This window comes from Lontra canadensis, unplaced genomic scaffold (assembly GCF_010015895.1).
Source record: "Lontra canadensis isolate GAN:19392208 unplaced genomic scaffold, GSC_riverotter_1.0 scaffold94, whole genome shotgun sequence".
Classification (NCBI taxonomy): Eukaryota; Metazoa; Chordata; class Mammalia; order Carnivora; family Mustelidae; genus Lontra; species Lontra canadensis.
This window is the reverse complement of record NW_022631088.1, coordinates 1,609,516-1,636,189: the sequence shown is the minus strand read 5'-3', so window position 1 is coordinate 1,636,189 and position 26,674 is coordinate 1,609,516. Positions and strand designations below refer to the sequence as shown.

Below are 26,674 nucleotides of genomic sequence, written 5' to 3'. Positions count from 1 at the left end.
TTTTCTTTTTCTTTAAGATTTTTAAAGTAATGTCTGCACCCAACACAGCGCTCAAACTCACAGCTCTGAGATCAAGAGTCACACCTTCACCTCATGGCCATCCTTCACTCACACTCCTTTCCCTTTCTTATAGCATGAGCTCTGAAAAGCAGAGGATTCTTTTTCAGCTCTCATGTGGAAGGAATAATTATTTGCTTTTCCTCTGGAAAAGTTCCAGCCATTTTTGGCTTTCCTCCTTCCCTCCTTTCCTCTGTCAAACTCTAGTGGGTGCTGAGGAGGATGGAGGGATGGACCCATGCGTATCCGCCCCCAGGGCTCACTGCGTGGGATGGGAGATAAGATGTATAAATAAATCCTACAACCCAAGAGGAAAGGTCTCTCTGGTTGAGAGAATTCTGGGAGCTGAGAAGATGCAGAAATCACTCCGTTTGAGAGGCCTGGGAGTGCTCTGAGGAAAAGGTAACATTTGAGCTGAGCCTTAATAGACAGACAGGGACCCAAAGGGAGAGGGAAAGGGCCTTCGAGGAGGGAAGGATCACATGAGCAAAGGTATGAAGAAAGGAGTACATCCAAGTGGTGTAGGATTAAATGAAGTTACAAACAAGGTGGGGCCACGGGGCCAGATTCTGAAGAACCCCTGTAATTAGGCTACTGAGTCACTTACACCTTCTGCAGGTGATGGGGAGGCTCTGGGGAGGGTGGGGGGAGGTGTGTGTGTTCAGGAATGTCCTGATCTGAGGTGTGTGGTTTTTTTTTTTAAGATTTTATTTATTTATTTATTTGACAGAGAGAGATCACAAGTAGACAGAGAAGCAGGCAGAGAGAGAGAGGGAAGCAGGCTCCCTGCTGAGCAGAGAGCCCGATGCGGGACTCCATCCCAGGACCCTGAGATCATGACCTGAGCCGAAGGCAGTGGCTTAACCCACTGAGCCACCCAGGCGCCCTGAGGTGTGTTTCAGAAGGAAACCGAAGCTTCTTCTCCAGCTATCGCTGGCCCCCACCTCTGGGAAGTCTCACAGGACCCCACTGTGACCAAGTTCACCCTCCTCCATGAGAGCAGGAGCACACGTGGCCTGCAGCATTCGTCTGTCTCCGCAAGGAGATGGTGCCCACTGTGGGCACTGGGCTCGTCCTTCCTTGGGTCTCCTGTGTGACTGAGCACCGACAACTACATCCTCTAAAAATGACCCTGTATTGAAAGCTGACCCCAAGCCAGCATGGTGCCTGACAGCAGTCTGAACAAAGGTGTTGTCTCATTCAATGCTCACAATCATCCGGAGAGGGGGTCCTGGAGACAGAAGCTTAGAGCAAGTCAATGACTTCCCTCAAATCCCACAGCCAGGGAGTGGCAGGGTCAGGATTCAAACCCAGGTCCCCCTGACTCCTAACCTGTTCTCTGCTTCGTATATGCTAGCAATGGGGTTTGGTGCAGAGGGCGGAGCCTGTCAGGAGTCCGTTCTCATTGTTCAAAGGCCTTTGACCATGTACGGACCCAGCCTTAAAGCATGGCTTCCGTTCACAGACATTTGCTGAGTTCCTCCTACAAAAGGAGTTTTCCCATGGATGGGGCTAAGCTTTAGAGTTGGATCAGAGCACCCAGCCACCTTGGGGCTGTAGAACAAGGCTGAAAATCCTGAAGAGCTTGCTCTCTGAGTCCCTCACAGACCCCCTCTGACTCTCAGCTTGCTCCAGAAGAGTTGGCCAAGAGTCATGAGCCCGGGCATGACTTTATGCTGCTCCCCCTGTCTCCTCCCCTTCCAGCTGTCTCCAGCATGTACCCAGTGCTCGGCCAGCCTTCTCTGGCTGTGCCACTCTGCCCTGCACAGCTGTCAGGATTACGGGGCCTACTAGCCTCCCAACAGGATGCCAGCACAGCCGCCTTCCAGAAAGCACCTTCAAAGGACTCCCGCCGTCCTCTGCCTCCGGGCTCTTCCCTGCCAGTGTTTCTCCGAGGACATGGTCCTCACAAGAAACCCACCTTTCCTTTTGCATGGTTGTTGTTTTAAATTATTTTAAAAAGAATCGTGGTAAAATACGCCTAACACAAAAGTTACCATCTTTTTTTTTTTTTTTTTTAGTAGCTCCCAACGTGGAGCACCATGGGGGGCTTGAACTCATGACACAGAGATGGAGGCCTGAGCTGAGATCAAGAGTCAGATGCTTTACCAATTGAGCCACCCAGGCGCTCCACAAAGTTTACCATCTTCACTATTTTTAAGTTCATATTTCTTACAGTTCTGTAACATGAGGTACGTTCATATGTCACATGACTCTGCCGCCATCATCACCGTCTGCCAAGCTGAAACTTTGTGCCCCTTGGAAGACAACTCCCATTTTCCCCTCCCCCAGCTCCTGGCAACCACCATTCCACTTTCTGTCTCTACAAATTTGACTACTGCCTTTCCCTTTGAGAAGGAAAATCAATATCTCTATCTGTGCCAGTATGTAGAGATCTTTATGCACTATTCCATTTGGACAGGTCCCTTTTTTTTTCTGGAGTGCTCTCTATGGTCAAGGAGGCCTTCCTGCACTCAGGACCCTGCCGGGCACCACACTGCCTTTGGCATCCAGGAATGCTTGCATCTTCCCGGGGTTGGGATCTAAAGCCACACAAAGCAGAAACCAGGTATGATCAACATTTCCCTTGAAAATTCCTAAGAAGGCACCATGTTGGGGCCCCTCACACTTCCCCTAAATGAATCAAACACAATGGTCCTTTTTCCAATTTTGGGTTATTTATCTGAGCAGCAGACGAATTAGTGAGCCTGTTAGAAGGGCCATGTTTTTGGAGCTATACTCACATTAAAACTAGAAACAGGCTTGGCTCTTCAAGATGCTCACACCATGAGAGGAACAAGGGACCCAAGGCTGATTCTGGGAGCAGCAAATTTGTGTCTCTCGTCTCGGGCTTGCTGGGGCACAGATACATTGGGTGGGAGAGCGCCTGCAGACTTTCTTGCTGAAGGGTGCTCTCTCTCGGTAACTACCCCTGCACCGTAACTCAGCCTCAGACCCCAGACCTATCTGAGCTTGGTGGGAGCAGCTGGGCCCATCTTCCTGGATGGGAAAATTCACCCACAGCTACGCAGACAGCAGCCGTGCTAGGATGAGGCCCTGGGGCTCTCTGCTTCCTACTTTCTCCTACCTGGACTGCGGGCTCTCCTCGAGGACAGGGCAGACTTCTCTCCTCCTTGTGTTTTCCCTGCTGTGTCCCATAGAGAGCCTGGCATGTGGGATATTCTAATTATGGAAAACTGCGTCCTGACTTGGAAACACGTTCACACAGAAAGCAAATGGCAAAATGTTACGTGCAATGCAACTCCATTCCATTTTTGGGTGTATCTATTCATGGGGGGAAAAGACCCGAAGGATGTACATAAATTTAACTCTGGTTATCTCTGGGTGTTAGGTTTACAGTAGATTTTTATTTTTCCATGTCTAGTGTTTATAGTCCCTCAACTTTCTGTGATGGTAAAACGTGTTTCAAAGAAAAAGTGTTTCCAAAAATAAAAGGAAATTTTATATCCTTTAAAAAAAAATCTACATTCAGGACAATGAACTCCCCAGTGACCAAGGTGCTAGCCAGTGGAGGAAGGGTGTGGTGGGGGAGGGGGAGGGCCTGGGGCTGGGGTAGAGGAGAGGAGAATGTTCTCTGTGTACTATAAAATTCTTGGGAATGGACTGACAGTCAGAATTTTCTTCTGTCGCAGTTAAGTGTTCAACAGACTCTGGGCCCAAGGTCTTCCCAGTTCATGACTCTCTCCCAAAGGTTGTCCTGGAGACTGTGAGCCAAGGAACCCCCATGAGGTTCATAGGTATGGAATGCCAGAATGAGCAGATCTGTATACTCACACCCCCAGACTGAGAGACAAGCCCCTTTGCTTCTCTTTCTTACGTTACATGTCTGGGTCCAATCTGAGAAATTCACCTTCTCTTTGGGCATGAACTAGCCAGGAAACCATGAACTTCGGAATCAGACGGTCATGAGTTTGAGCCCTGGCCCTATCACTTACCAGCCATGCCTCTGTTTCACCATCTACAGAATGGGGATATTAGACCTACTTCAAGCTTCCTGCTGCTTTGGGTCATGAGAAAACATTTATATCCTTTCTACTCAACATGCCCAGTCTCTGGTTAGCATAAAAGCACTGACCCATCAGAGAACACATCATTTATCTAACTTGATAAACTCCCCGTACGTCTCGGAGATGAAGCATGAGTCCAAAATATGGCAACAAGTCAATGAAGGGTGTCATTGGTTGAATTGAGTTCCCCACCCCCCAAAAAAGATATGCTGAAGCCCTAACCCCCAGGACCTGTGAATGTGACCTTATCTGGAAACAGGGTCTTTGCAGATGTGATCGAGTCAAAGTGAGGTCATTGGGATGGACCCTTATTCCAGTAAGACTGGTGTCTTCATAAGAAGTGTGAACAGGTGTGAAGACCCAGGCATGCACAGAGAACATTACTCAGAGGCAGAGATCAGAGTGAGACAGCTCCTGGCCCAGGAACACCACAAACTGAAGGCCATTACCAGTAGCCAGGAAGAGGCAAGGATGGGTTCTCTCCTACAGGTTTCAGAGGGAGCATGGCCCTGAAGAGACCTTGATTTTGGACTTCTAGACTCCAGAACTGTGAGGTGATACATTTCTGTCATTTTAAGCTCCCCCTTTGCAGTGCTTTGTTACGGCAGCCCTGGGGAAACCAATACAATAGGTAACTTTCTATTCTATTACGACTACAACTAAGAACACTTCTAAAAAAGGAGACCGCCCTACCTTACTTGGTCGTCAACCTCAGGATGACTGAGATTTCTTTAGAGATTCCTTTATTTCTCATGTCTAATCTAAATCTCTCCTGCCTTTTTTTTTCTTAGTGGAGACATATCCTGCTTTGGGATTGTTTTTTTTTTTTTTTTAAGATTTTATTTGTTTGACACAGAGAGACACAGCGAGAGAGGGGACACAAGCAGTGGGAGAGGGAGAAGCAAGCTTCCCGACGAGCAGGGACCCTGATGCGGGGCTTGATCCCAGGACCCTGGGATCAGGACCTGAGCCGAAGGCAGACACTTAACGGACTGAGCCACCCAGGCGCCCCCCTGTTTTGTTTTGTTTTGTGTTTTGGATATTATTTTTAAGTAATCTCTACACCCAATGTGGGGCTCAAACTCACAACCTGAGATTAAGGGCCGCAGACTCTACCAACTGAGCTAGCCAGGTGCCCTGGGATTGTTCTTGATGGATTTTTCTAGATCTTTCTCATCTGCCCTTTGAACCCAATCTTTGTGACTTCCTTGGTTTGGCTCCTTGACCCTCATGCCTCATCAGGCCCTTCCATCTCCCCTTCCACTCTCACTGATCGATGACGGTGGCTCTCTGTTTTTCTAGGGAGCCAGGAGAAGGAAGAAACAGCCCAGATCCTGGTCTGGAAACTGTCTTTTAATAACAAAAACCCAGAAGTGAACTTTTCTTTGAGGTTTCTGGTCCCGTCTGGACTCAGAGCATCTTTTCTCCTAGAGTCCAGGTAGGACCAAGAAACGCTGACGTTTCAATAGAGACACAACTCAGGCAGTTTAGCTGCCTTTGCTAGCTCAGAACCATCGAAGGTTCTCTTGGGACAGTTAAACTTCCTGGCTCCCCAGTCCCAGAAGGGGAGGACAGGGCATGGAACAGGACATGGAACAGGTGTGTGGAGGAAGCTCTGAGTCCAGCACCAGCTCCCCCTCCCCGGGCCGCCTCCTGAAAGCACAGCTAAGTTGGTAGCAGTTAGAACATCTGAAAAGGAATTTCTTGCTAGTCCATCATTTGTTGGTGTGGTGCAGTCCCAAGGAGTGGCTGAGGGAATGGGGGCTGATGGGTAAAGCTGCAATCAGCTGTGCCCTGTACCTCCGCAGGGGGCAGTCTACACATGGAAGGGAACCGAATGGCACCCCCTGGGATTACACAGTGGGTGGGTGGGGGCTTGGTACAACAGGTCTTGCTGAGCCACCTGCTGTCAGGCCTGCCAGGGGACCTGCCCTGTTCCACGGCTAGCTTCCAGGTGGCACAAAGCATAAGGCTCTTGTTGGGTTCCCCACTTCGCTCTGGGCTCCAAGCTTGCTGGGCTGCCTTAAGAGCCTCAGTGCTCAGGAAAGCAGTGAGGAACAGCAGGCTGGGCAAGCAGAGGTAGTCACGTGACCACCCAACCCATCTCTGCAAAAGGCCAGGTTCTCAGATCCCAGGAATGCCTGGGGAATATTCATGATTAACAGCTGTTACTGCTTGGAGGGCATTTGCTCCGTGCCAGGTAGCTTGGTTTAGTGATGTTATTTTAATCTCAACACCTGAGGGTATCCACAGACTTATGAGGTCAGAGATGTTATACCTGAGGCAAGCAAGACTAATCAACTCTGGCAAGGTCACACAGCTGGAGAATTGGAGCCCATCCACCTGACCCCCCTCCTGTGGGACAATGGCCTGATGGATCCTTTTGTGAGTCTGAACGCTACAGTGACATCAGGAAGGGGGCTGGGAATAAAACATTGACCTACCGTGGGCTGGACCCTCCATCACAAAAGAGAGACAGGATAGGGCCCCAGGCTCCAGGGAGGTCCCCAACGGGAGAATCTGAGACGACAGGCCCACAGGTGAGCTGGAGGGGAGATGCTGTTCAGTGTGGATGGCGAAGGCGGAGAAGGGTTGCCCGCTGAGGTCTGCAGAGTCATGAAGGCCGGGAAAACCCCTCTTGTTCTCTGTCCTAACCCCAGTGTCTGGCCCCCTTCCTCCAGGCCATAGGGAGTGTCAGGACCCCACAGCTTGAAAAAGGTAAAGGAAACAAGATGACAGAAGGCTCACTGTCCATGCTGGGTAGCCCAGTGATAGAATTTGAGGTTCCAAAGGTGGTAGAACCTAAAAATATAAATTAATTCCTAAAAGCAGCTGCTCCCCCTTGATGCTCGAGTCATTATGAACTACTAAGGGAAGCTGTGAAGAGGGTACTGGCGTATGGAGAGCAGCCATGTCTCTCCTCAGCTGGGTCCCCTTGGTGGCAGAGCCCAAGCTGGCTCAGGTGGTGGCTGTTCTGACACTGCAGAGTCCCCGAGCCATGGCCAGGGTGAGATGGGGCTACCGAGGGGGCCGGGACAGGCGGGGGCTGTTTTTAGACAATGGCCCAGTTCAGTGGGAGTTGGGTCCTAGTTCCAGCTCTGACACCATCCCCTGCCAGACCCTTAGGCCACACATGTTCTTTTTTTAAATTTTATTTTAATTCCAGGATGGTGAACATAGTCTTATATTAGTCTCAGGTGCACAATATAGTGATTCAAGTCTTCCATACGACCCTCGGTGCTCATCACAACAAATGCCCTCCTTCATCCCAACCCCGATGTCCCCATCCCTGCTCCCACCTCTCCCTTGCTCGCCAGCAGTCTGTTCTCTACAGTTAAGAGTTTGTTTCTTGGGTGCCTGGGTGGCTCAGTTGGTTAGGCAACTGTCTTCAGCTCAGGTCATGATCCTAGAGTCCTGGGATCAAGCCCCACATCGGGCTCCCTGCTCCATGGGGAGTATGCTTCTCCCTCTGAACTTCTCCTCTCTTATGCTCTCTCTCACTGTCTCTCTGTCAAATAAATAAATAAAATCTTAAAAAAAAAGTTTGTTTCTTGGTTTGCCTTTCTCATGCTTTCCCCCTCTTTTTTCTTTTTTGCTCATTCTAGCAGACGTATTCCTTTCTAGGGCCCAGTTTTCTGATCTCTGACAAGAGTAGAAAGCTCCATATCAGTGGCTTTCAAAAGACACAAAAGTGCAGTTGTTCTGATAGAATCTGACTTGGGGGGACCCCTAAAATCACTGTCCTTCTCTACTTACCTCTATGGCCTCTGTGGGGCATCACAGACAACGGCCACAGACTCCCTGGAGACAGTTCGAAAAGTACTGGCCCAAAGTCATTTGTCGGGTTAGCACACTTTTACTGAGTACCTGCCATGTGTTGAGTATTTTCTAGGTGTTGGAGATAGAAGAAGATCAAGACAGATCATCCGTGTGATGGGCACCTGTCCCATGCAATTTTGATTTGGTGGGGGCTAGGTAGGGCAGGGGGAGTCAGACAACCACGAAGGAAACCAACCAACCAGCACTCTTTAGACAGCGGCAAGCAACAAAGAGTGCAACACAGGACTGCTGGGACATGGGCGTGGGCATGTCTATCTTCTTTAAATTGGGTGGTCAAGAAAGGCCTCCTGGAGGAGGTGACATTTGGAACTGAATGGGCCAACCTTGCAAAGCCAAGTGGGAAGAGCTTCAGGCAGAAGAGACCAGGAGGGCAAAGGTCCTCAGGTGGGAATCAAGTGGAAGATGCTGGAGGATGGTGGGTGAGGGGAAGGTGAATTGGGATGCCGAGGGGGGAGGGGAAACGGGCTCCTGAAGGCCTGTTGGCCAAGGAGGAGAACTGGGCTGTCTTCCAAGGGTAAAAGGTCTGAGAGCCTCTACCATGCCCAGAGGGCTGAGGAGTGATGTGCAAATAACTTGAAAGATTTCCATAAGCTTCTAAGCGTCTGTCACCTATGCTATACTTGCAGTTACGAAGGCGGGAGCTGGACAAGTTACAGTTTTCCAGCCACAGAATGTTGTGGGGGCCTTATTTGGCATATGTGAGTTTTGCTGACCCCTGTGGGGACCCCTGGAGCCCCTAAGGCATTGAGATAGCAGCTGGGGCTCCTAGGTGGAAGCGTGGATAGGAGGTACCAGGTGGGCAGGGGACGCAGTAGGAAGTGAGGGTCTAAGCTTGTGCTAGGTCTTCCCATGGTTAATAAAGCTCATTCCACCTCCAAGCCAGCCCTACAGCACTCTCCTCTCTCAGGACGGGGTGTGGAGACAACTTATGCAATCAGATCCCCCCACACCAGGGGGACCCTCTCTGCTAAAAACATTCGCAAAACAAGATCAGTGGGAGCCCCTGCAGGCTGGGCTTAGGGAGGGAGAATCACAGAATGAGGCTACTTTAAGGGGAATTAACGGCCCAGAGAAGGGCGAAGAAGCACCCCCTGGAGGAACTGTGGGTAGGTGGGGTGCGGATGACACTCGTGGGTGTGATGACGAGGACAGGGGACAGAGGCAAGCATGTAGACATCGCTCTTCCTTGCTCAGCTCCAGGGGCAGGGGTCATTCATAGAAATAGTCCCGACACTGGCGCCCCCTGCAGTCGCACGGCCAGTAGAGCACACCGGGTTAGGCCTCTGGTCCAAGGTGGGGAGGGGGGCTCCCATCCCGATCCCCCAGTGGACCACACCGAGTGCGCCACCTCCCTCCCATGCTTTTCAGTCCGGAAACAATGGATCTAAAACAAGCATCCTGCATGGTCAACCTTTAAAGAGAAGGTGGCAGGCAGGAAAGGGGAGGGAGGGGCCATCCTGGCTATGGGGGTGGAGAGGGCCTGCTGGATCAGTGACCCTGTTTGCGATTTAGGTTTTGAAGCGCTCCCCTGTCCCCGGGCTGCCCCTTGGGCCCTGGTGCAGCTGCCTCATTCCTGCCGCAGGATCAGAGCTGGCTGATTGCTTAGATCAGCATCTCTACAGACCCTCCATCCGCTCTAGAAAAGAAGAGCTCCCTGGAAAATTCAGTGTAAGAAACTCTCAGAGATTTCCAATGTCCATCAGCATCTGGAGAATTCCTGCAGAACAGGGGTGCATTCTGTTCTGTTTGACCCTCGGGGATGAGGCCCCTTTTACATGAAATGCCCTTTGACCATCCCTGAAACAGATGTTCTGGGGAACCCACTTCTGGGAACCCACTTCTGGGAACCCTGGCCTGCCTTCATCCTCCAGGGACAAATGTACTTTGATCCAGGGTCAAGGACAACTATACTAAGGAAGCAGGGCCCCTGTCTCAGGCAGGAGGGAGGAGACAGAGAAGCAGGCTGTGACCTCCTCATTCTCCTAAAGGGCAAACTGGGAGCAGAGGCTGTAGTTCTGCCTGCAGGGAGGGGAGGGCAGGTGACCCCAACAGGGGTCCCACAGAAAGTGGCTTAGAAGTGAAGGCACCCAGAGAACTGTTTGGGGCTTTACACTAGGAGTTCAGAAGCTGGGTTGCATTGGGATCACCTTGAGTGCGTTTGAAAAGCACAAATTCCTACCCTGTCCCCCAAGCAGAATCTCTGCAGGTGCATTAGGATTTAGGCATACTTGTTTTCCCAAAGCTCCTCCAATGCTTTCAATTCTAGGGAAAGAGTCTACTTCTGATGATGGCATCTGTGTCCCTTTTTCAGTGTCTTGTCAAGCTGACAAACGTCCATTACATTCCTGAGTCATCCTAAAATCCAGGTGTTCCCCTGAGCCAGCTTGATAAGAGGTCAGAGTGAGGGTGGTTCGGGGGATGGGGAAGAAGGGAGCCCCTGAAGGGGAAGGTCAGGCCAAGGTCCAGGTTTGGTTGGGGAAAACCCCCTCCCTATGACCAAGGGGGGAGGCTGGAATAAGAAAGCCCAGGGGTTCTGAGGGAGAGGGGAGGCTGGGCTCCGCATTGCCCTGGACATTTCTCTTATAAGGGCTTTCTTCCTCCAAGCATCCTGGGAACTAGCAAAGACCCTAGAGGCACAGAGTCAGAAGGTGGCCCTGGAGTAGACAGTGGGTGGCCCCAGGAGGAGGTGTGTCCACAGTTGGGTTCTTATGGGATGGCACAGTGTTTCTGTGATCAGGCGCCTCCTTTTACTGGCTTGAATGTGACATGTGATGTGCAGGGAGGAGCCCTAGCAGCCCTGATGGGATCTATGGCTCTGCTGAGAGCAGCCTGAACCCCTCTCTGGGGCTCAGGTGCCTCATCTGTATAATGAAGGAAGTGGGTGATTCAGTCCCCTGCATCCCTTTCTGATTTAATGCTTCATGACTCTGAAAAGCAGATGCTCAGGGAAGCGTGGCAATTCTCGAATCCACCCCTATGGCTAGTGACTTTCAAGGAGGCCTTAATATATTCTAAGTTCAACTCCGTGTGGTCAAGCAAAGGCCTTGCTGTTCAGGTGGGAAAATGGATGCGCCCTGCACTGAGATAAGGGACTGGGTCCTCTTCTTGGCAACTTGGGCTTTCTCTCTTCTGGTGTCTCACCCACACCTCCAGCTCCCAGGGAGGCTCCCTCCTCCCGGTTAGCACAACTCAGCTGCTATGACTGCAGTACCCTCTAGAGGGCGCTGCTGTCAGCGCTGTGACCTGAGCCTACGGAGAACTACAGGGCACGGCTTCTTCCTGCAGGCTTGGGATGGAGGCGTGGCCAAGCGGAGGACCGCCCATCTGAGTATTGGCGCTCTTCTTGTCAAGCATTGAAAGAACTTAGAGTGTGAGGGTCTGTTCATTCATTCATTCGGCCTGCCTGCGTGTGCCAGGCCCTGGGTTAGGTGTAGCACACACCAGATACGAAAGATGCCTGCTTAGGCCTCATAGGTGCTCCCCCCATCCCACAAGGCACCTTCCCAGAAGTAACTTCTCCCTGGATCTTGCTCTGTGAAGACAGGCCTTAGGATGCCCATTTTACAGAGAAGAAAACCGAGTCTCAGGGAGGCAAAGCGATATACCCACGTCATGCAGCCAGGCAGTGCCCAGTTCAAGTGGCTGCAAGCCCAGCTTCTCCCACTGCCCAGACTGTAGGATGCATCCTCCCTGGAGCACATCCCCTCCCCCTTGCCGGGACCTGTGTGGGGTGGGGGGAGGTGCTGACCCACATGCCACCCCCCAACCAGAACGCACTACTGTGGCAATCGTGCCCTGAACAGCAATCTTCTTTGGTCTCGCTATCCCACGTCCACACCTGCTGATGTGATTTTCCAGAGTGGGACCTCGAAAAGCCTCCAAGACAGTAATAGCAGTTGCTATTTTATTGTAGGTCTACTTTGTGCCAAGTCCCTTATTCGCTTTGTCTTGAACCCCTTCAACCATCAGAGAAGCCTCATTTCACAGATGTGGAAAGTGAGGCTCAGAGAGGGTAAGTGACTTGCCCAAGGGCACACAGCTGGGATTTCAACCTACGACGGGGCTGCCAAAGTCCATGTTCTTTCTGCTTTACCACGGGGGCCTGGCTTCTTGTTTTCTTTTGTTGCCTGCTCTTCACCACCTGCCAAACCCTCCCTTCTTGCCCCCCCACCCCTAGTCTTCTTGCTGGTACACAGAGCATGCTTTGGAGCCATAGCTAAATGAAGGTCTGGAGCAGGACTTCTCGATCTTGGCATTATTGACATTTTGGGCTGGATCATTCTCTACCGGTAGGAGGAAAATGCTGTCCTGGGCATTTTCAGTTGGTTACAGCATCCCTGGTCTCTACCCACTAGACACTAGTACTGTCACCCCCTCCCCATGGCGACAACAAAAAAATCTCCCCACATAAGGCCAAATGGTCTCTGGAGAGCAAAAGAACTCCCCAGTTGAGAGTCACTGCTTTATAGGAGTGTGGGGTCGGGGTCAAGTTGATTATAGCCCGTCCTCCTCAATAGACTAAGAGCAGCTGGAGGGCAGGAAGAGCTAATTGTTTACCCACACCTAGTGCAGTGCCTGTAACATGTAGCAAGTGGTACAGCAGGAAGAATGAATGAATGCTTTCCATGGATATGGTATATTTCAGGGTGAGGGCCTGAAGGCCTAGGTTTCCATCCAGATCCTCACTGGTCTGCTGTGGGCTAGCCTGGGGCAAGCACTTTCCCCCTTCTGGGCCTCCATTCCCCTTGTGATGTCTTACAGGAGGGTCATCACAGGCCCCAAAGGTCCTGGACATCCATGATCTGGGAACCACGATGTTCCAGCTCAGAGTCCCAGAGTCTGGGGGCTGAGGAGGGGTTGTCCACCAGGCTGGACATTACACCTCTGTCTGGTTCTCAGTTTCTCCTTTGGACTCTTGCTCCGCAAGCCAAATCCATCACACAGAGACGAACAAGCCCTCCCATTCCCAAAAGCGACCTGATGCAGGAGAGGAGGCTCCTTTTTTGGGTGTGTGTCTTAGAAGGGAAAACATGTAACCTCAAAGGTAACCAAATATCCAGATCGTGATGGCTAGCATCGCACACCCCAAACCCACCTATTCATGAGCTTAACAAAAAGCTTCTTTAGGATACACTGTAAGGCCATTGAGAGGGAGAAAAGTCGCCTCTCACAAGCCCAGGCCAGCCCGCAGGGCCCGCCCTCCTAGCGTGCGCTCACACACACACACACACACACACACACACACACACACAGCCGCTTACAAGGAGGCTCTGAGTTTTTTAAAAGTAAACTCCATGGTTTCCGTTCTTGCCCTGGATTCAACTTTTGAAAAAAGGAACCGTTTTCCCGTTCTCCCTCCAAATTCCCCCTCTCTGGTCCTCCCTCTGCCTCACTCCCACTCTCTAACCCTGCCCCTGCCCTGCACCAACCCCCCACCGGCTGCTCCTCCCCTGCAGTGTTGACTCCGTTTCCAACCACGCCCAGGGGCCCAGGCCTCCTCTCAGGGATGGGGGTGTCCTATCTGGTCTGGGGGAAGAAAAGCAGCCGGGGGAGATGCCACAGCCCCCTTTCACTCCATAGAACAGAGCTTTCTCGAGGAAGGAGGGCAGGACTGATGCTCCCATCAAGGCCCCCAGCATGGCCAAGAGGCCCACCTGGTGACAGCAAAAGAGGAGGGCTCCTATTTTAAGATGTTCCCCCTCCCAGAGGGGTGCCTGGGTGGCTCAGTGGGTTGGATGTTTCATTCTTGATTTCAGCTCAGGTCATGATCTCGGGGTCCTGGAATCAAGCCCCAAGTGAGGCTCCACGCCCAGCAGAGTCTGCTTGTCCCTCTCCCTCGGCTTCTCCCCTGCTCACTCACACACACATGCACACGCTCTCTCGCTCTTTAAAAATAAATAAATAAAATCTAAAAAAAAAAGATGTATCCACCCATAGACTCCCTTTCCCGGGGGGGAGCCCCATTGGCCCTGTCACCCCTCCTGCTCCACTCGCAATCAGGCCTCATTGCTTCCTCTCTGTCTGTGTCTGGGTCCTCTTCCTTGAACTTGCCTTTCACTACTCCCCCCGCCCCCACCGCTGGCTTCTACAGAGATGTTTATAGGTCCAGTCCAGGTGTTAGCATAGGGGCAGCAAGGAGGCCCCAGCGCCTGCCAGCTGGAACCACGAGGCAGGAATTTCTCAGAGACAAAAACATTATCAGGATCAGTGTCTTTCAAACTTTGTTGACTGCAACCCCCAGTAAGAAATTCATCCTATAAACATCAAATTTGTATATATTGTGTATATATCTATGTATTATAATCACATCGACACTTATTTAGGATTGCCAAATATAAAACAGAAATAGAAGTTTCTGGAAACAGTATTTACCTTTATTACATGGGAGACACTATGAAATTACTCTTTCCTATGTCATTACACTCCCCTAAATCGGTTTTACCACCTGCAGATGGAGATACTCAGTGCTAGATGTGTCTGCTGGAGCAGAGACAGAGTAAGATCGAGGCTCCAAGCAGGGGCCCATGGGCCTCACCTGTCTCAGCTGAGGCCCTTCTCGGGCCCAACAAGAAGGGGCTTGGAAGGGACTGGGTTCTAGGAGCCAGCATGAAAAAGATCCACATGAAAAGTTGGGACACACAGTCTTCTACTACTACAGAATATTCTCAACTAATACTCTCCTGAACTTACAGTTTGTGACCCCAAGGGGGCCTAGAAGCCGCTAGAGGAGAGGAATTAAGGTTTCTGGTGCCTGCTGAGAGTCAGACAAGGCCCTCTTCAAAATCATGCCGCCAGTAAGTGGCTGAGTTGGGATTCGAACCCAGGTCTGCCCTGCTGGGCAGGCTCCCCCCGACCCCCACGGCTCTCCCCCACCATCCCAGGAGTCAGGGCTCTCTTGGAGCTCCCTCTCCAACTGGGGAGTTGGACATCTGTTCTAGGCATGTGGGGATGGAGGACCCCCCCACTCGGCATGCAGGGGTGAGGCTGCCTGGCATGTGAGTGTGTGGGAGATGGGGAGCAGGGGCAAAGCCTGTGTGGGGGTGTGAGAAAGGGCCTGGAGTCAGTGGTTCCAACAGCACACAGTTCCACCACTCAAGCTCACAGAGACTCCCTGAAGATACGTAATAATACTTCTATCATCTCCCCCTCATGGATTCTTTACTCCCATAAATTTTTAAAAAATTTTATTTGCTTTTATTTGACAGAGAGAGAGAACAAAAGCAGGGGGAGTGGGTGAGGGAGAAGCAGGCTTTCTGCCGAGCAGGGAGCCAGATGCAGGGCTCGATCCCAGGACCCTGAGATCATGACCTGAGCTGAAGGCAGATGCTTAACGACTGAGCCACCCAGGCGCCCCTCTTTACTCCTATATTGAAAAGAGGGCTTTCAAATTATAAAGACTCCCAATTTAAGTATGATTTTCATAGAAAATTCTAGGAAAAGAAAAATATCTACTTAGAATTAAAATTAGTGATAATAATAATAAATGATATCCGTTCTGGAGTACTTGCTTGCGTAACCACAGCAACTGTTTTATGGAGGACCAGCAATGGCCAGCACTGGGTGCAGAGTTACTAGGTGGCGCTCAGTAATTACTGGAGAATGAATGAAGGGACCCAGGGACACGCTAGAAATTGCACATACATGCATTTCATTTAAACCCAACTCGATGTAACCCCCCAAATTCCAGCATTTCCCTGAGAGATATTTTCTTCCTTTTCATAATTCCTTCTTCCGAAACTTTTGAAATTGGAGGGACCCTTGCTTCTGGGTGTAGAGTCACCTCCTCCTTCGGGTTTTCTCCCTGATTGCCCTTCTATTCTTGGGCAGTCTCTTCCTGGTTCAGTGATGGACAGGCCAGCGCTCCTACACGGATCTTCCAAGCCCCCCCTAACCCGCTCTGCCCAGGGGTACAGACGATCTTCCCCTTGGCAACCCAGAGGCAAGGAAGGAACCAGGACCGGAGCCCAGACTTCTGGATTCTTAAATCAGGACAAGCAACCGACTAGAGCCTCAGAAAATCCCGATTCTAGCCCTGCCCTTCCCCTAAGTCAGGTGTGACCTTTAGAAAGTCATCACACCTTTCTGGATTCACTTTCTTTTGAATATCTTTCCAAGGTCCAGGGTTCCCCCAAACTGACACATACCCACCCACTGCAGTGTCCGGGACGGAAACACCACACTAACCCATTCAGCTTTGCATCCTCCTTCCTTTCCTCCTAGCAGCCCACTCCCAGAAAAGTGGAGTGGGTACATTCCAGAATTGGAATGTACACACCAAGCAAAATGCTGGGACCTGGGGCTCCTTAGCGGTGAGACCCTACAAGGATCCTATCAGAACCCTGCTCAGTCGTGACTGAGTCACGACTGCAAGGAGTGGAATGATGGAAAAGTTTGGGTTGGAGTCTTCCAACAAGAGACAAGCCCCTCCCACCCTCACCCCACAGTTTGCTCTGGCTTAGAATGCAGATTCCGTAAACGCGGACAACCAACCACCCAAACCCGGGGTTTGAAAGACTCCACCATCGTGGGCTTCCACTGCAGAAGAACCCAGAGACGGCAAAGCTGTCCCTGGTCATGTGTCCTCATTTCCCCTCCTCTTCCTTGAGAGATGCTCCTGCCTAGTGGCCCGGTCTGAGTTTGTCTCCCTCTCTGGCAGCTCAGTGGCCCTGTCCTGGGCTCTGCCAGTTCCCCGCTTTCCCCAGCTTTCCCCCATCCCTGCGCTCCTGCAGTCGGCCAAGTGGCCAAGGAAGTGGGACCAGCGGGTTCTCTCAGCCCCTGCTTGGGCACCTGCCCCGTACCCGATACACTGCCCATGCCCAGCCACCCTGCCCAAGGGCCTCCTCCTTCCCACCGACGGCCCAGGCCAAGGCTCGGAACCATGAAGCAACTCCTCCAGCTCAAGGGTAGCCCAGGGGATCTGAACCCACATTTCCCCGACTCCAAAGCCGCTCGTCTGTCCACCGAAGCGCGCTTCAGACCCTAGGACTTGCAAACACACGGGAGTCGGGAGTAAAAGCTCCCCAGTTCTCTGTTCCTTAATTTCCGGGGACCAGCAGACAACAGCCCCTCGTCACGTGTTCCTTCGCCCCATGCACGCTGCGTCCGTAACAGCCCGAAAGTTTGCTCAACTCCGCCCGCGGACGCGGCGGTCGGGAAGCCGCAGCGCACGCCTCCCCCCGCAGGGGACACCGAGGCAGCGCAGCCCCCGCGCGCGGAGCGGCCGGCGGCCGGGGGACCCCGGGAGAGCCTCTCCCCGGAGGCAAGGGGACAGTTACCTTGAAGAGTTGGACGCCCTTCGCAAGAACTTCAGTGCCACACAGCTGGCGAGGCGGCCGGGGGGCTCGCGGGGCCGGGAGGCCCGGGGCTGGCGGCGCCGCCGGGGAGACGCTCTGCGCGCGCGCCGCGCACCCCTCCTGCCGCGGGCGTCCTGTCCGCAGGTCCCCTCAGGCGGCGGCCGCGGCGGCAGCGGCTGGGTTGCGGAGTCCCGGCTGGCCGAGGCAAGGGCCACTGCAAGGTGCCCGGAGCCCCTGGCGCCCGCGTCAGATGCCGGCCGGCGAGCGCGCGGAGGGAGAGACCTGGAGCGGCGCGGGCGCGTCCTCAGCTCTGCGAGCCCCTCTCGAGCGGCGGGGAGGTAGGTGGGCGGGCGGGCGGGCGGGCATGGCGCGTGGTGACACATACATAGGGGCGGGCGGGGGAGGGGAGGGCGGTGGCGGGGGGGGGGACGCGGAGGGAAACCCCACCCCCGGGGGACCCGAGGGGCGGCCGGCGGGGGAGGGGAGGGCGGAGGCGTCTGGAGCGCGCTGGACCCCGGCTCCGGACCGGCGCGCCGCGGGGGAAGCCGCCCGGGGCGCAGGGCTCGAGAGGAGCCGGCAGCCCCTGGGCCCGCGGGAGGCAGCGGCGCGGGAAGGGCTGCAATGCGGTCGGCGGCTCCGCAGTCCGAGGGGCCCCGGAGGGCTGGGCGGGCACCCGCGCCGGGACCAGCGCCTGCATCCGCGCCCGCATCCGCGCGGGCATCCGCGCCCGCACCCGCACCCGCACCCGCGCCTGCGGTGGCCGGACGGGGCTCCCCGGCGCCCCGCGCGGGGTGTGCCGCGGACGCCCGGCGGGAAGCGAGAGGGCACGGCGCGCCCCCTGCTTCCGAGCCACGGTTTGGAAGGACCCTCGGGAGGAACTGGCTGAAAGTTTTTGGGGATGGGGTGCGCCGGGATGGCCCGGAAAACGGGAAGAGAGGAGGTTTTAAGGGGCCGCGGGGAGGCGTGCTGGGGACGGGGAGCCAGCCTCAGGGCAAAAGGCTGAGGGTCTTCAAAGTCCCGGAGAGGCCAAGGACATATCTCGAACGAAGCAGGAATTCTCCAGGACTTCTGGAGCTCCAGAGACCACCCTCCTTAATAATATTTTTCCCAGTCAAAGAATAAGAGAACCAACAGCGTTTGAACACCTTCCGTGAGCTGGTTGCTTAACATACATCAATATCTCACTTAATTTCCCCAAAAGCCCAATGAGGTAAATATTAGGATTCCCCCCAAACCCGAAAGATGTGAAAACGGAGGCTCAGAGAGTGAGGGAGTTACCTATTTAAGGCAGGGTCGGAATTCAAGCCCAAAGTCATGCTCTCTCTGCTACACAGGCTGCTGGCTTAGCTACAGCAGTTTTGGGGGGACCCGGGCTGGTTGGTGGTCTTCAGGGTCCTTATGGAGGAAGCTGGCGGGGCTTGATGCTAAGATTTAGTGGCCCGGGTCAGTGTGGTAGAAGCGGCTTGACGCCCTCACTGGGCATGGGCTGAATGAGAAAGAGCGAGAAGCCAGGTCTCTGTGGGCTGCCCATTACAGAGATAATAGACTAAGCTTTTTCTTGATTAAAAGGCATGGAAGTGGCTCCGTTTCCCAGGGGTGACAACTCTGGAATTGTGTGGGTGTTTTGCTGGCCATCTCTGCTAGGGGGCAGGACTGGCCCTGGCCCAGCACGTTCTCCTGCCTGTTCTCTGCACTGGGCAGTGAAGCCTGGGGAGGGCATGGTTCCCACTCCACCCACTGGTGCCCAGGAGCTGTGGCTGAGGTGTTCCACTGGTGGGCAGTTCTTGGCTTCACTGTTGTTCTACCTGAATCTGTTGGTTTCTCCTGGTCAGGTCTCCAAGTTACGGAGCACCTTGGGCCCTTCTGACATGATGGTGACCAGAGCCCCTCAGGGGGAAACAGCATTTTGTCCCTCAGACAAGGAAGTGGAATGAAATCTTACTAGTTACTGACCCCAGTGCCTGGACCAGGGGAAATGACTCTTCTAGAAAAAAAGAATCCTTAGAATTCCAACAGGAGTCATGGTACTCATGCCAGTATTTGCTTGATGCTCTAGGTGAGAACACATCACACCCTCATCTGTAAGACGGGGTCATATCTGACTTACATCCCAGGACATATGGGGTTAGCGAAGGGCAATTCAATTCGAGGACGAATATTAGGTAATTAATCTTTGTAGTGAAGGGAACAAATGCTTATTGATCATCTAGTTTTGTAATGAGGCTAAGAAACATCTAATGGGCATTTTTACACGCCAGACACTGTTCAATACAACAGTCTTGTAGGTAGAACATGGTTTCCGTTTTACACATTAAGAAACTGAGACTCACAGGTCACCCAGGTAGTGAATGAGTGCGGGTTGGCATGACTTCACACTACTGCGCCTTCAGGCTGCAGAAAACCCAGGATGATTAGGAAGTGGACAGTGTAAAGACCACATTCAGGAGATCAAAGGATGTTAGTGTCCGAAAGCCCTTGGTGGCGTATGGACCCTCCCCTGTTCAGGGCTCTTCCTTGTGCAGTAACTTCTGATGCTAGTCATCCCTCCTCTGCTCAAATACTTAATGTCTTTTCCAGGCTGCCTGACCCTATCTGCTGTCACGGGCAACCTTTAACCTCTCGCTGCTCCCAGTGTGGTCTATAGACTAGCAGCGTCAGCTGGGCGCTCACTCACAGTGCAAAGTCTCAGGCCTGCTGCAGACCTTCTGACTCAGAAGCTGTGTTTTAATAAGATCCCCCTTATTATCGTATGCCTTCTGAAGTTTAAGAACCCCTGTGTTGGCCTCATTCAGCAGGTGCCACTCATCCAGTCACGAAATCACAGAAGAAGGGTCTCCGAGCTGGGAAAGGGTCTTAGGGAACATTGAGGACCACATCCTCCCTGACTGGGATATACGCTCTGTGTGAACACGCCCGTGGATTTGACTCCCTTCTGAGTCTGCCTCCCATTTTCACGTGGTTCTAATACTTAGGCAGCTCTCAGATGTCGTAGAAATGCCTACTGGTTCCAATACTATGAATTCAGCAGTGAACAGAACAGGCCCATTTCTACCTCTTGGCCTTGTCCCCCAGATCTCCTTCCACATGGCAGATGTTTTTGCATTTAGGATCGGGGGTTGCCTTGCTCTCGCCCTCCCCCTTTTCTCCTTTAGGAACCGGGAATCCCCACTTCGCTATGTCCTTCCTCATTTTTCCATCAGTAGAAGCTACCTGCTCCCACCAATCTTCCCCTAGCATGTCTGGACTGCCCTTGCCCTGTGTAGAGTGATTCTAAACACAGTCCTATTAGGGTACTCAGCCCACGGCAGGAGCTCACCTCCTTCAATAAGGTACTATGCTTCTGTTAATGCAGCCTTCCTTTATGTGCTTTTCTGCAGCCTCATCACGGCTCAGTCTGAGTCTGTAGCCAACTCAGATCTCCTTTCCACAAGTATTGAAAGGGCCCAGTGTCTTCTAATCCAAGTGTGGGACTTCACTCTATCATTCTTGGCAGAGGACTTATTGCAAAGTTGACCAATGTCCCACTTTCTTGTCTTCACTTATCCTGGGGCTGAGTTCTGGAGCAGGACAGGATGTCATGGCTCCATATTCCAATGACAATGGCTGTGTCATGCATTGCCTCAAGCCTTAGTGGCTTCAAGCGATGAGTCTTTTAATATTGTCCATGGGTTCTGTGGGTCAGGAATTTGGGAGAAGCATGGCTAGTCATTCTGCCTTAGGTTATCTCATGGGGTTGCAGTCAGGTGTCAGCTGAAGGCTTGACTGGGGCTTAGACAATCCAGGTCTAAGATGGCTGCTGGCCAGTGGCCTCAGCTCCTGTTTATCTCACCTGCCAGGGGAGTCACCTCATGACATGGATGGCAGCTGGCTTCTGCCACAGCAAGTGATACAGGGGGCTGAGTGGGAGCTGCAGTGCTCTGATGTCCTCGCTTTGGAAGGCACACACTGTCACGTCTGCCATATTCTCTTGGTCACATGGGACCAGGGGATGGGGATTGCTGGGAAGCATCTTGGAGGTTGGCTTCCAAGTGCCATTCAAGTGGCTCTTAGAGGATGGCCAGTCCCCCAGTTCACCTAACTGTAGCACCACAAGTGTATGTTTCTGTCCCTTAGTGGGGCACCGTGTACGAAACTTGCTGAGTCCCAATTTGCATCCTTTGGATACCCCTGTACAAGCAAGCAGCCTATCCTGCTCTCTGGGACGACACATCTGTCCCAGTTTCTGCAGGACAGCCTTCAGCATCCCATTCTTCTTGGTACAGTCAAAGATTGTTGCGTTGCTGGGCTATGTCACACTTCTGGTTGATCTTGAAACTTGTGGACAGTCAAAAAGCATCAGATCATTTTCATGAAAGGGCTTCCTGTCTCTCTCAAGCAACAAAACTGAGTGGAAGAGGAGGTCCCCTGTGTCTTCAGGAGCCTTGGAGGTGAATCCTGGTTCTGGCACAAGAAGGTGGGCAAGTTTCTTAACCTCTCTGGGTCTCGGTTTTCTCATCTGTGAAACGGGATTGTATGGAACTGTAGAATTAGAATAAGGGATGTCAGTCAGTGCCTAGTGAGTGATCTGGCTCAAGATGATGAATTTTCTTCCCTTTCCTCCCCTCTACAATCTGATGTTCCCGAGCAAGTATGGGCTACTTTCTGGATTCATAAAGGAAGCTGGAAAACTCGCTTCCTCGGAGCACGGCAATAATAAATACTGTATGTCCTGTGTGTAGAAAGGTTGCGATCCTTTCTGGAAGCAAAGGGCCATAGAAGTATGATATGGAAAATTATTCTTATTGTTGAACTGAGAGGGGGAGTGGTCTTCTGAGAATTAGTGGAACATTTGAAAAGTGCTGTTTTATTACTTAAATGCCGTGCAAGTGACAAACTCAGAGAGAAATGTTCTAATAATTAAGAACATGGGGTAAGTTAATGAAACACTTACGAATCCCCACAGGTCTGTGTGGAATAATGACGTACAGTGATGGGAAAGTGCTGTGTCACTTAAGACATAGAAATTGAAGGGCATGTTTAAGGAAACTTTCCTTTCTTGAAGATTCAGTTTGATTTTTCCCTCTTCCCCCCCACCTGAATTTATAGCAGTTTCTATTTTCAGTAAAACCCCTGCCATTTATAACAGAGGAAATTATGGCAAGCATTTTACTCATGACTCACTAGTGTTTTTATCATTGAGAAGACGCAGGGAATGACACGGGGGCGGGTGTGTGTGTGTGACCATATTACTGTAAAGGATCGTCACTGTCATCATCATCACCACCATCATCATCGAAAACAGTATTTTCCAAGCAGGTCTGGGGTAAGAAGAGAGTAGAAGGATCCTTCCCCTGGCAGCTTCAGCCCCCAAGGCCCCTGGGAACTTGCCCACTTTCTCTGTCCCCAACCCTGAGTCTGTCCCCAACCCTGAATCCTACGGGACTGCCTCCCACACCTGACATGGCTTTTCCCTGCTCTTTCCCTTATTCCTGCCATTGGAATGTTTTAGGAACTGACGCCCAGCCCTTGTCACATTGGGCTTGATGCTTTTATTTTCGCTCAGTGATAAACATTGGGTCAGTCTGAAAAATTTTGTCCCAGATGTTTTGCACATTCCAGCAGGGATACAAAACGCGTACTTTCTGGATGTGCAACTATGGTAGCCCGCACACACTGAAGATGAAATGTGAGAGGTACAGAGAGCATCTCCGTAGCTCGAAGATCGTCTGTTAAAACACGGGCATGGCTTCTCCCCACAACACTTGACCCTTATTTGATACTAAAGCCCTGGGGAAGGGTTATCTTGACATTTTAGCTGTTGCTATTGATCTGTTTGGTTTCTTAATGTGTATTCCTTTAAGGCGAGAATACACAGAATGTGTAAGGGGGGAAGAGCAGTATTTAATTAGGTAATCTTTTATTCTTAGGACATTGACTTGTTGGCCTTCAGTCTTGCAATAGTCATTAAAAAACAAGAATTATCAAAATGCTGGAGGGTGCTCGGTCTAGTCTCAAAATCTTAAGTTCAAAAAAATGAAATGTCATTTCCTTTGTGGGCTAGCACAGCCTCGCCTGCCTGCCTTCTTTCCTTCTTCCCTTCCCTTCTTTCCTCTCCCTTCACTTCCTTCTTCCCTTCCCTTTCTTCCTCCTTCCTTCCCATCCTTCCTTCCTTCCTCTCCTTCTCTTTCTTTGTTATTGTGGTAAAACATACATTACACAGAGTTGATCATTTTCACCATTTGAAGCGTCCAGTTCAGTGGCATTAAGCACATTCACAGTGTTGTACAAACATCACCACCCTTGGTCTCCAGAGCTTTCTCATCTCCCCAGACTGAAATTCCATACCCATGAAACGTTAACTCCCCGGCCCCCTGTCCCCTGAGCCTCTGGCGGCCACCACTCGACTCTGCCTCTATGAATGTAACTACTCAAGGTGCTTCGTATACGTGGGAACATGCAGTATTTATGTTCTGGATTGACTGGTATATTCACTTACATGACGTCTTCATACAAGTGGTAACCCTTCCCTTTACTGTAGAGCAACACATATTGAGCTCTTACTATGTGCCAGGCCCTGTGCGGGGTGCTTCATTAAACCTCACAATGACCTTGCGAAGTCTCATGAACTCCGTCCATCTCACTGATGAAGAAACTGAGGGCAGGGAGGCTTGGCAAGCTGCCTTAGTTCATGTAGTTGCTGAAGAGAACCAGGCATCTCAGCCAGGCCACCTGGCTTCAGAGCCCTCAGACTTAAAACAAAAAACTTTTAATAGTAACTGTTTATTGAGCACCTACTATGTGCCCGGTACTAAGGTAGGCGTTGTACCTACTTTTTTTCCCTCCTTCCCTTCCTTTCTTTTGATATGTAATTTACATAGAATAAAGTGCATCTTAAGTGTACAACTCAAGGAATTTTTAGCATATACCAACACCATTATACTCACAATACAATCAAGATGCAGAAATTTCCAGCTCCCTAGAAGTTTCCCTGGTGCCCCTTCTAGATGGTGCACCCCAGGGAGACCACTTTTCTGACCTTACTGACAGAGCAGTTTTGTCTATTCTTAAACTTGATAGAAATGTTATTATCAAAAAAAGAAAGAAAGAAAGAAAGAAAGAAATGTTATTATCCTATGAATACACCATTGTCTCTGGCTTCTTTTGTTTAAGCTGGAGGCAACCTGGAGAGCATATGCCTCATCCAAGGGGACAGTCACTACCTTGCTCCAACTGAAGGTCACCATTTAGGAATTCAGCTCGTTGTTGCTGGATCACATAGTATTAGTATTAGCATTGGTATTAGTATTGGCAATGGGGGCAGTGGGGGTACTTTTGTTGTTTTCCTTGAGAAGCCAAATTTCTGGATTTTTACATAAGATCAGATGATGACTAATGTAAGCATTAAAATATGGTGTGTATCGAAATGTTGAAGGGTCAGCAAAAAGCATCTGTGAGTGGTGGGATCATGCGATGGGGCGGGCAGTGGGAATGCACAAGGAGGGACGTTTGAAAGGAAAAATCAGACACTGGATCTTGGGGGAGAAAGAGAGAAGCAAGAAAAGCCTCCAACTTTTGAACCCGCCTGCCTGGGAGATGGGGAGTCCATGTGACAGCAACAGGGAGGTCAGGAAGAGGAGTTGGTTTGGGGAGAAAGACAGCAAGTGCTGGGGTAGAGAGTTCTGTGTTCAGAGTTGGAGGGACGTTCAGGGGAAGTGGCCAGCAGGCTGAGAGAATTGTGAGCCTGGGACTTGGGAAAAAGCTCAGCCTGAGGAGAGTCCACACATGGAAAAGTAGGGAACATTGAATTCTACCCAATAAATACTAAAATAGACTTTAATTGCATACTGTAACCAATTAAGGGAGAGAGGAGCGCAGAAAAGATGGAGGACGAGAGATTGTTGGATAGAAAGGCAAGGATACCGAGAAAAACAGACACAGCCCCAGACATGTAGAGAGGGAATGCCAGAGCCCCGACACACTCGAGGGAAAGTGGTGCCTATAAGGGGGTTCTAGAGAAACAGAAATACAGACAAGGGTCAAGCGATGAATTTTTGTGAACCGTAGGCAGAGCTAGAGTCTAGCTCCATGTCAAGTTCATCTTGTGCCTGTTAGGACTTTATGGGTAATGAATTTTAAAAACCATTGCTTTTTTTTTTTTTTTTTTGCAGCTGGGGGCACAAACAAGATTACTGCTTTTTGGCATTTATCCCTACGCACAAATAAATGAGACAAACAGCTCTGATCCTCTTATGCACATACTGCCCAGGTCTCATGCACTGGGCCCACCTTTGGTTTCAGATCAAGTCAGAAGTCCAGTCCCCCAAAAGTACCCCCACACTTTCTGGGGATCCCTGGCTTTGTAAGGGCTCTGTCTAGTTTGGGTTAGAAGTTCTCTGCGGAGCTCTGTCAGAGCCTATAATCTTTGAAGGATGAAGAAGAGAAAAGAGGGTGAACTTTATTCGGCTTGTATGTATGTCGGGGGGGAGGTGTCATTTTATTGTTATTTCTGTCCTCCCATTTTCCACATGTTGATGAATTAGGGCCACTGAGTCCCAGTGTCGTGCCTCCAGAGTAAAGCATTCGATCAGGTCTTAAGCTGTGTGTGTGTCCAAAAAAAGAAAAGAAAAGAAAAAGCAGCTATACAGCTACCAAAGGGACACTTAGGATTTAACCAGGAAACAGGAAATTGACAAATTAGAGCGATTTCGAGCCTTGACAAACAAATAGGAATATGTGAATCAATACTGAGTAAAACTCACTGATGAAGACGAGGTAGAGGATAGATTCTGAGTGGGGTTAACCAGGGAAGGGTAAGAGGGCCAGGAAAGGCTATGAATTAATTAGGGGGGCAAATAAACAGAAATTTCCCTGGAGAGGGTGGAAGGGCTTCCCCTAAGACCTTCAGCTTGAAAATCGGTTGTTCCCTGTGCCCAGGTGAGCCGAGTCCCTCTGTCTGCCCACATCTCACACCCGTGTGTTTCTCTCCCCACCCCTGGCCCCTCTGCACGCCTTGGTTGGAAACGTGGCTTTTCCAGAGTCAAAAGCCAGAACACAAGGCACCTATTCACCCTGCTGGGTTTGAAATTCTCCTCCGAAATTCCTTTAACTGCAAACACCTTCTCCCGAGTACACTGTGCATCTTTTCAAATTTCAGACATAAACAGCGGCACGGCCCCACCTGGCAACCCCCTCTCACTCCCCTGATAAAAATAGAAAGGGCCGAGGTGGGGAAAGTCGTGGGCACAGTGGGGGTTTTGTGGATCAGCTGTTTGCATGGGTGTTCCTGACCCTCACTGCCTATTTTGGGGAGGGGTGTCTCTCAGGGGAGCTTCAAGCTGGATTCTCGGGGGACTTGTCATCCCTGGCAACTTGGTCCCCTCCATTCTGGGCTCGAGGCACACCTCTGTGGTTGTGTGTTTAACTGTGTGTCCCAGGGAGAAACACGTTGACTTGAGGTTATTGGCGTGGTTGTGGGGG

General features: G+C 51.3%; 1 protein-coding gene across 1 annotated transcript in view; it reads right to left on the bottom strand.

Moving 5' to 3' along the window:
• ACAN (aggrecan) overlaps nucleotides 1-17,251 on the bottom strand; it is a 61,201-nt gene extending 43,950 nt beyond the window's left edge. Inside the window, exon 1 of the mRNA XM_032836892.1 lies at nucleotides 17,201-17,251. The gene's annotated coding sequence lies outside the window, so the exon portion shown is untranslated. The remainder of the gene's footprint in view (nucleotides 1-17,200) is intronic.
• Nucleotides 17,252-26,674: the final 9,423 nt, after the last annotated feature.